Below are 10,934 nucleotides of genomic sequence, written 5' to 3' on the forward strand. Positions count from 1 at the left end.
TATATATATATATATATATATATATATATAATTTTCTAAATAGCTGAAAATACCGACATGCAAAATCTGAGAATATAACAATTATATACTGATAATGTGACAGTAAAAAATTCAAGCATGTATATATGTTTAATTGACCTAGTATGTGTAATTCATGTACTAAGAGAATATATATTCAACGAGGATTCTGAATTTCATGCAAAGAACAAAGCAACCATTCCATAAAAGCATGATAATCTGATTAGAAATATTTTAACAGCTAAATCACAACTTGTATCTAAGTTTTTGAAACCCTAGGTCTAAGTAAGATGTAGGAATCAAGAATCTGACTAAATTGTAGGGAAGGGACCTTATGGACTAAAAGGAATCCACTAGTGAAATTCTACATACATGGTGATAACTTTTATGGAGAAATCTTTCGATTTACGGGCTAGAACTGAAGAAAACATGCTGCATTCTTAGAGAGTTTTTGAGTCACCTCTTTCTCCTCTATTGTTCTAAGTTTGGTGAATTCTAGTTAATAATTGTTTAGGGTAAACTATTACTAGGTTGATAGGATTTAAGTGAGTAAAATGACGTAGTTTAGGTGTCCAATGCATGGGGAAAAGACCAAAATGATCCTAACTTAAAAGCTGACAGAGACACCGATAGACCGTAGGTCGACTGACGGTCTGTCCTGTTGGTCGTCGATTGGTTCAGAGACAGGGACCACAGACCTTGGTCTAACATTTTGTCCGTAGGTTCGGCAGTGGGTCATGTCTTTTCCTCAATTTTTTTGGAGGAGCTATGGTGACCAACCACGGACAACACCTATGGTGCGCGGGGTCAACCTATGGTCCGTAGGCGGCCTCTTTTGGTGGAACCTGCAACTTCTAAAAATCTGTAATTTTATCCTTTCTAGAATTTGGGTTGTTGCAACAGCTGATTCAATTCATATTGTTCAAAAGTGCACATATGTCTTCCCTATTGATTAACATGGCCTTCCATTTGTGCACAACATAGATTTATTCATTTAAATTGAGTCAGGAACTTGTTCTATATCCGTTCTAGTATCATATGGAATCTGCAAAACCGAAGGAGCTCAATGTTCATCTTTGTGATCTCTTGGTATGGAATTCATTCGATAAATGTTTCAACCTTGGTGCCCCAGTTCTGTGTGTGAAAAAGAAGCATGGTTCCATGCGTATGTGTATTGATCAGGAAATTAAACAAGGTTATGGTGAACAATAAGTACACTTGCTTCATATCAATTAGTTCTTTTTACCAACTTCAGAGTGTCGTGGATTGATATGAGATTCCGCTACCATCATCTTCTTAGTGTCGTCCCTAGAAAATTTTTAGGACTCATTACGGCCATTATGAATTTCTTGTGATGTTCATATATGTCATTCTTGTATACTCATGGAGCAGGGAGAAGCACGAGCAACATTTGAGGACTGTGTTGTAGACTTCAAGAGATTAATTACTTTATTCTATATTCTTGAAGTGCAAGTTCTTGCGTGAGTCTATAGTATTTTTGGGACACGTTGTGTCATACGATGACAATATAGTTTACCCTATGAATATTATAGTTATTCTTTATTGGGTTAGGCCCACCTCAATTACTGAGATTTGGAGCTTCACTGAGGGAGTTTGCTACTACTAATGGTTTTTTGATTACATGTCAACTATTGCAGCACTATTTGACTGAATTTATTCATCTCTATGTTCCTTTTGAGTTGTCAGATTGGTGTGAATCGATCTTTCAGAATCTCAAGAAGTATGTAATTCATGATCTTTTTTTGATACTTCCACTTGAGGGTGAGGGGTTCCAATGAGTATTGCGACACATTTGGTTTATGTTCTTGTTGTGTTTTGATGCAGTTCAACCGTGTGATTGCATATTCGTGGAACAAACTTAATAACACATTGATCGAATTAGTTACTGTTTTAATGGAGGTTATTGTTGCTGAATTTAGATAGTCCTGCAAGCGATGCATTAGTTCAAGGTTTATCTTGTTTCTTTTCATCATAATGGTTATTTCTTACATTAATTAACTTTTTTCTTTGCATTTAATTTAGTAGTTAAATCTTTTCAACTAGGGTTATGGGATCTAGAAAGGGATAAGGATAATGGATTTTTCACGCAAAAATCGTTGTACTAAGGTGTGATCTTTCTGCATCAAGGTATTCTCATACAGATTGTCTTTTAGTAGTTGCAAATATAATGAACTCGTATGTATTATACTTGCTTATCTAAAGAAGTTAATATAGGGAGAAAGAATCACTATTAAGGATTAGGGGCTAACAATTCCCCATCTAATATCTTGATCAAGAGATAAGATAGTTGATATTTACGATATCTATCATTATGATCAAGTTATATCCACATTGAAGTGTCGAAAGGTCTTAAGGTGGATTTTTCTTCTAATTGAATCAAAAGACCTCAGAAGAATTATTAATTCACTAGTATTTGCTACACATATGTATGAGTTGATATCAAATTATCTGATTGAATTTCGATAGCTAAGAATCATAGCTCTAGTTGGACTTTAATTGTTGATACAAAAAATCATAATATATTATTTTTAAATAAATATTATAACACCCCGTAGCTAAAACAAACAAAAAATTAGTTTTTCAGAAAAATCTGCACGTGCTACCAACGGTGCCATCGACGGACCGTAGACTGAACCACGTTCGGTCCTGCACAACCGTCGATGGGATCAGAAACTCCCAAAAATTTTAGCCTAGAAAAATTGGACGACAGACGGACTTACGGTTGGTAGGTCAAATGACGGTTCGTAGTCCGTGACCGTCGATCAAGACTCCCTTCAACCACTCTCTGACAAGAGCTATAGATGACCAGCATGGTTCGTAGGTGGACCTACAGTCTGTAGGTCTGACCGTAGATGAAAAATTTGCAGGCATTAAGGGGAAATGCAATTGGGTAAACTTAAAATGATCATAACTATAAGCACAAAACGAATTAGGTCTCTCATGACCTACACATAGATGCATAATTGAATTATCTTTCCATAGCCGCCGACTTTGCTAAAATCAGACCTCCGAGTAAAACGTTATGCCCATTTTAGTAAAGGTCTGTCGAACAACAACCTTCCCAGTGGTCTTTTTGACCTTTGCGACTCCGTTTAAACCCTAAGTTACGTCGTTTTGATCCTAAATCATCAGATCTTAATAAGTTTAAGCCTAGAAATATAATTAAAACATATTCAAGTCAAATCATTAAATCAAAACTTAGAAAATTAGAAGCAAGAGAGGAGAAAAAAAGCTCAAGAACCCTAGTTCAAGAACGCCACAAGCTCCAGCAGTTCCAGCCCCAAAACTTAAGTATTTTTACGTGGATTTCATCACCAGGTATGTGGGATTTCACTAGTGGGTTCCTTTCACCCATTGGGTCCCTAGTTTTCAGCCAGGTTCTTGATTCTCTTATCATGATTAAACATAGGGTTTCTAGAACACCGTTAGAACTTCATAAATTTATTAAATATATGTTCCAAATCAGATTATCATGTTGTTACTCAGATTATCGCATGAATTTTAGAACCCTACCTTTGTATTTCTTTAGTTCTTGAATTACACATGCTAGGTCATATATTTCAGACACTTCAGATATACATGCCTCAGTTATAAATGCATAATTACCAGATTAATTGTTGCATTCTCAGTTTGCATGTTCAGTTTTGAGCTATCCGGTATTTACAAAAACTCAGATATAATCAGTTAATTTACAAAATTCATTAGGAGTAGCATAATATCGAGTTGGACTAGGGTTTAGCGTACCAAATAGTCCCAGAACTACTAGCCGAGTAGGTTTTAAGTCCCCTCTGTGGGCAATCAGTTTAGTTATCACGCCAGCATGCATTTATACCTTTGGCAGGGTATATTGGGTCCTCTCGATGGGGCGTATACATCGGAATTCCACATTTAGCTCATGTGGTTTTATTATCGGTTATTCGTAGCTCCTACAGTTCAGTAAGAATATCTTCATTGACCATTTATAAGTATATTCAGTATTCAGTTTCAGCATGTTATAAATTGGTCATTGCATCCAGTTAGCTCAGAAATCAGCACATCACGTTCAGATTATTACATTTGTTTTTGTGCTTGTTCAGCTATGTTTTATTTCATATTTACTCTATCCTACATGCTCAGTACCTTTCAAGTACTGACGCATACGTGCGCTACATCTTCTCGTGATGTAGGTTCAGGTTCTCAGCATTCAAATCCCGCATAGATCGATTTTCCGATCTCCAGTTTAGCAGATTCAGTGGCGAGTCCTCATTCTCTGAGGACAACAGTCATGAGTTTCATTTCAGTCTTTAGTCATTTACTCTCAGTTTTTGCTAGATTTAGCCGGGGCTTGTACCAGTATTTCTAGTCTAGTTTAGAGGTTATGTTCAAACATAGTTAGATTCAACTTAGTATTGAGTTAATATTTCTTTTGTATTAAACTCATTGTTTCAAATATCTTAGTTATAAAGTATGGGTATTTCCCACCTTTTCATTTTAAGTATGATTTAGCTTCCGCAATAGTTTATTATCTTTAGTATGCTCATGATCATGCCAGCAGGTTTAGCTTGGGATCACTTGTGGTCCTAGGTTCCATGTCCGCATCTCGGGGGTAGCTCGGGGCGTGACAAATACCCCCATTAAAACCTCATAAAAGTAAATATTAGATCGAATTAACTCAACATAATGGAGTTATTATATATGGAAATGACCATTTTACGCCTAAGTTAGAGTGTAATTAAAACGATAGCATAGACATCAAACATTCTCATGGGGAATTCTTGAAGTCTCATAATAAAAATGAAGAAATAACGAAAAAATGGTTTCATACAAACCACCAACTCATTCATATATAAAATTTATAGACATGAAAACGTTCTTACATATCTTAAACACTACAACTTGTTGAGAAAGGTCTGATATCTCTAGAAGAAAGGATAACTTGTTTTTGAACCTTGGATATGGATTCTATTGAAAATCTAGGTTTCATAGTAAAGAACTTTGTTAGAATTCCGAAACTGTCAAGCATAATAACTAAGCTTGAATCTACATGGAAGTCTATAGGAGGGACTTACCTTTGTATGGGAGGTTAAGAAGGTTAAAAACCTTGCTAAAGGTTTGAAAGGATGAGAATGGGATGAAAATCTCATAAAAATGCGGTTTTGAAGAAATATCACTCTTCGATGCCACCGCATGTCCACATATCTTGAATTTATAGAGGACCACAAGTCACCTCGCCACTCAGAGGAAATCACAACCATTCATTGAAGAAAGTCTGAAGTCAAACCAATAAAAATCAAGGGAGAATTATGTCATCGAAAATCTTATTTGCTTAATAGTAATTATAAATCGTATACTACAAAACATTATTCTTTTGTTCAGCAATCAACCAAAACATCAAGTTACAAGTTGGAACTGATTTGTTAAGTTATACATCTGGTGAACAAAAAATTGTCTACGGTCCCTATCTTGCATTTTCATTCAAATTATTTCACCAAGTCATCTATCATATATTTTCAATTCTTTATTCTATTATATGGTAAGTTTTGTGTAGCTATTAATATGTGAAAGGATAAGAAGTATGTGAATTAATACTAGGTTGCTTCTTGTTGGCATCTGCCTCCTTGTTTGTATTTTATTTTAATTTCTTTTCTAACAAATCTCATTTTTATTAACATGTCTTTATACGTTATTTGGGACGATCCAATCAACACTACTAGCTCTACTTTTAAAATAGATATTAGGGTAAGGAGATTTAACCTGTTGGGTTTATGGGAAAAGAAAAGAAAGAATAAGAAAAGTGAGGGAACTATTTTGGAGATAAAATGAAAAGTCATTTGCAAAGTGCAAATGAAAAGTCATTTCTCCCATATCGGCAAAAGAAAGGGAAATTGTTGACCTTATATAAGAAAACAATTCCTTTACTTCTTAAAGAGCTATGAAGAAGGTGCCCCCTTGCGCCATCGTCCCTTAGCCTCTGCTTCGGCTTTGGATTGATTAATAAATTTTTTGGACAAAATTTATTTAATCAGTTTTTGTTAATCAAATAAATTCTGTTAATATTATCTCTTATAAATTAATTCAGAACGTTAGTTAATTAACAGAATTAATTCACGGGTAACGGTAACATTCCGAAAAGTTGTTACTTTTTTCGAAAAGTTGTTACTTTTTTCGAAAAGTCGTTACTTTCCGAAAAGCCATTATTTTCCTAACAAACACATTTTCCGAAAAGTTATTTTTCCAAGAGACATAACTTTCTGGATAAAACGGGTCTGAACGGATTTTTCTGAACAAACACGTTTCTTGCTGAAAATGACTATAACAGGAATTCATTTTTCGTTTATTCAAACACTGAAATTTTCCATCTCTGCATATATTTTTTTCTCAAGATCAAAGTGTCGATCGACTAAGTCTGTCTCACTTGTTGCTGTTCTTAAGTTCGCTGAAGTTAAAGAAGTTGGAGGTTGTTAACAAGTTAAAGAAGTTTGAGGTTGTTAACATAAGCTTGATATGAAGCTTCTTGTCACTAATAAAAGAAACTAGACTTTCAATTTTAAGTTATCTAAAAGGTACTAGAACTTAGTCTTTAATATAATTAGCTAATTTTAATACTGTGTGGTTTTAGATACATAATAAACCATTTTTGGCAGTTTAATATGTAATTGTCACAATTAAAAGTAAACGCTAAATGCGATATGTGTATAAGACGTTGAGAGGCTCTACATAAGCCACTTGACATACATACACACAATATAATGGACAAAAGTTGAGAATCTCATATAATGAAAGAAGTTTGACATAAAAGAGGAAGTCTACTCATAGTCTTCACAAGTCAATCTATACATAAAAGAAGTGATCGGAAAGCAACCCGTACACCTAATACAAAATAAAAATCTAAAACATAAAAAAAAAATAAGGTGACATGTCCTCGAAACATGAGGACCCATCAAGTAATAAGAGCAATTGATCAACTAGCCACAAGCGAGAGGAGAAGAAGCATCAAACCTACATTATGATGAGACGATGTAGGCACACATATGCATTAGTACATCGAATGTACTAAGTATGAGAGACATGCATAAAAATGTAAAACACAATCATCTGGGGACATAAGGTATGCATGAACAAACAAAAGCATAGTAAAACCATTAAAGAAGAATCATAAAAAATTACTAGGGCCAATGCATCTTAAAATAATAAAGAAAGATATATTAAAGCTTTGAAGTAACCAAAGTTCTATTTTTCATTTTTGCTACTCCATTAGATGAAGGAGAGTACGGAAGAGTAGTTTCATGAATTATTTCCAATGATCTAACAAAAGAATTAAAATCATTTGCCTCATATTCACGGCCTCTATCACTTCTAATTTTTTTTAATTTTTCTACCAAACTGATTTCAACTTCATGGAGATAATTTTAAAATTTTCTAAAGCATCACTTTTATTTTTCATCAAGTAAACATATGTAAACCTAGAAAAATCATCAATGAAAGTGATAAAATATCTATTACTTTCACGAGTTAGAATTTCATCAAGTTCACAAATATCAGTATGAACTAATTCTAACAAATCAATTTTTTATTTTAACATGAAATGTGGCCTTTTAGTGATCGTAGCTCTACTACAAGCCTCATACTTTTCAAAATTCTTTTTAACCATTGAGATTAATCCTAAACCACTCATGATTCCAATATAACGATCACTAATATGACACAAAGGAGCATGACAAAAATTGGTAGAAAAAAGCAAATAAACAGAAGTAGAAGTTTTATTCATCTAAACATTCAACTTAAACATCCCATCACATTCATACCCCTTCCCCACAAAAATACCATTCTTCACTATTACATATTGATCAGATTCAATAATCTTTTTAAATCCTGCTTTATTAAGAAGAAAACTAGACATCAATTTTTTCCTCATGGAAGGAGTATAAAGTACATCTTTTAAAGTTAATACCCTTCCAAAAATGAAACACAACTCGACATCTCCCTTTCCAAGCACTTGAGTAGAGTGAGCATCACCAAGCATGATGGTTTTGAGCTCCTCAATATGAGAATATTTTTTAAACCAGTCTTTGTCATAACAGACATGACGGTTTGCACCAGAATCAACTCACCATCCATCAACATGCTCAACCATGTTTATGTCGGTAATCACCGCCACAAAAGGTTCTTCGGTAAAGTTTGCCTAAGGATTAGGACCACGTTTCCAGAATCTACAAAATCAAGCAATATGCCCACTCTTGCCATAAACAAAGTATGATCCCTTTTCTTGAACTTGTTGATTTTGTGCTTGGTTATTTTCACCATTATTTTTCTTGGGAGGTCTACCATTATTTTTCTTGACTTTTTTCTTCTTAGGTTTTAAAGAAGTATTTTTGTGAGTTTCAAGAGTAGCATTATTTGGAGTAATTAAATTTACCTTCGATGTGATGTTGTTCTCTTCTGTTTGTAAAAGTGCAACTTGACCCCTTGCTTCTTCTTCCATGGGGATTTTCATTACCAGTGTTTCAAGAGAGGTTTCCTTTTGTTTGTGGCGCATAGTTTTTTGAAATTCCTTCCAAGAAGGTGGAAGTTTATCTACTATGCCACAAACAATAAGGTTATCTCCAATTTTAACCTCTTTGGATCTAAGATTTCCAACAATCATGATGAAGTCTTGAGCTTGATCTACCACTGATTTGTTGTCCACCATTTGAAAACAAAAAAATCTACTAGCTGCATATTTTTTCGCTCCAGCCTCTCCGGTATCATACTTCATCTGCAATGCCTTCCAAATTTTCTTTGCACTAGAGTAAGTTCTAACATAATAATCATATAAATTATCAAATAGACAATTAAGAAGATAATACTGACACTTAAAGGAATCACCATCATTCTTTTCCACTTTCTCTAGATGAGAAATAGTTTCATCTCCATTCATAGAGGCGATCTATACTTTATTAGGATTCTTCTCAGTTTGCACATAAGAAACATTGAGAAGACTTAAGTAGAAAAGTACTTTACCCTTCCATCTCTTAAAATGGCTACGATTGAACCGAAATGAATTGTTAAAGTCTCCCATCTTGGCATCTGCAATTTTTTCAATTGCAGCCATGTTGAATCTCCTTAAAATTCTTAATGAAAAAACTTTCAAGATAATAAAATTCCAAGATTACAATTGAAAATAAAATGAAGAAATAAATCTCTTAAGGCGGAGGCGCGGATATCTCGCTCTCTTTAATGAGATTCAAGCCCACTGTAGCAAATTAAAGTTTTCATCGGTCCAGCAGTAGTCCTCTTTGACTTGTCCGCTCCAGGATACAACAACCTTCACAAAGTATAACTCAACAACTCTGGACAACAGTTGAGTCCAAAGCTTCACAAAAAAAAAGAACACTTTCCTCAACTGATAAGAACTCTCTTTTTGACTAACTCTTTCACTCTATATTTTTCTCTTGTGTGTTGTGTGTACAAACCAAATGAAGACCACCACTATTTATGCTACAAGAAGTCTTCCTAGCAATGAATAGGAAGATATGGTGTAGTAAATACTGAAGATAATGACCTTAGGAGTTACATATGTTACATAGGTTACAAAGAGTAATGGAGGAAGAATAATGAGTGACAAAATTTGAGGTCAACCAATTGCCACTAACTTGCAGAATGTGAAGAGTTACTCAACGTATACTCAACGTTCACTGCAACATTAGTATGCATTAAGCATGGCAATAAAGTAAAGGTGTCACAGGCTGAAGTGCACTTTAGAAATAGGAATGTATGGCCATACATGAATTTTATTAATATTAAAATATCAAATGTATGGCCACATATAGCACTTGATGCATTTTTATTAATATTAAAATGTCAAAAATGACCAACAAAAAGTAAGAAGATGTCATTGGGGAAATGTAATAAGGAATATGATTTTCAGCAAGAGATCATTATTTGGAATTATAGAACAAGAAGAGGAAATTGATGCCCCTTATAAACTTCTTCAATATGTTTTTTCTTTTAACATATCAAAGTACTTCTTAAATATGAAAAGATATATATACCTAAGGTGTAACTTTAAATGGAAGCTTAGTTCAATGGATGAAAATGAGAGGAATTCTTGCTTCTCATGTGCTATCACTGATATACCGTGGTTTCACGGTATTTTTAATGCTTTTTTCTTAAGTTTAGTGTGTGTCCAAAAGCCATTGTGTATTGATTTTTAAGTAAGTTTCCCTTTTGTTGCAGGAAATCTGTGCAAAGATGAATGCGGAAGTTTTTGAGAAAGAAATGCAGAAAAGTTACCACCTACGGAGCTTGTGACGGTCCGTCGTGCCTGTGACGGTCCGTAGGTGGCATCGTAGTGAAGCTACTGAAGAAAGATGGGGAAGTCTGACCAAGTGTAGGGTTACGAAGTGCATGACAGACCGCCGCAGCCATGACGGTCCGTCCTGCTGGTTCGTCGTGATGATCAGAGAAGTAGTCCAGTACCCAAATTCCAAGTGCTTAAGTGTTATGGAACGGAGACCCTCGACGGACCGTCGTGCTTGGAACGGTCCGTCATACCTGCCGTCGAGGGTAATGAAGAGAGCAGCAGAAGAGTTTGTAAAATATGGGACGACGGAGTCCATAACGGTCCTTCATGACCACGACGGCCCGTCACTAGGTCCGTCGACCCAGCCGCGTTTTGACAGATTTTCAGCAATTAGAGTCCTTCTTTTATTAGGTTTTGTCTTTTATAAATAGTTGTAAAAACCTCGTTTTTGGGTTAGACTCTCAATTGTTAGATACTTTTATGTTAGATTCTTTGTTAGTAGATTATTTTGGATATTAGACTTTGGATTGTTACACTTTTCTCTGGAGTTGATTGTTGGTGATTTTGTCGATTAATCAAGCAAATTTCTAGATTTTACTCTTTCTCATTGAAGTAAGTGCATGAATTCTTATAT

The sequence above is a fragment of the Solanum pennellii genome, chromosome 4, assembly GCF_001406875.1.
Source record: "Solanum pennellii chromosome 4, SPENNV200".
Taxonomy (NCBI): domain Eukaryota; kingdom Viridiplantae; phylum Streptophyta; class Magnoliopsida; order Solanales; family Solanaceae; genus Solanum; species Solanum pennellii.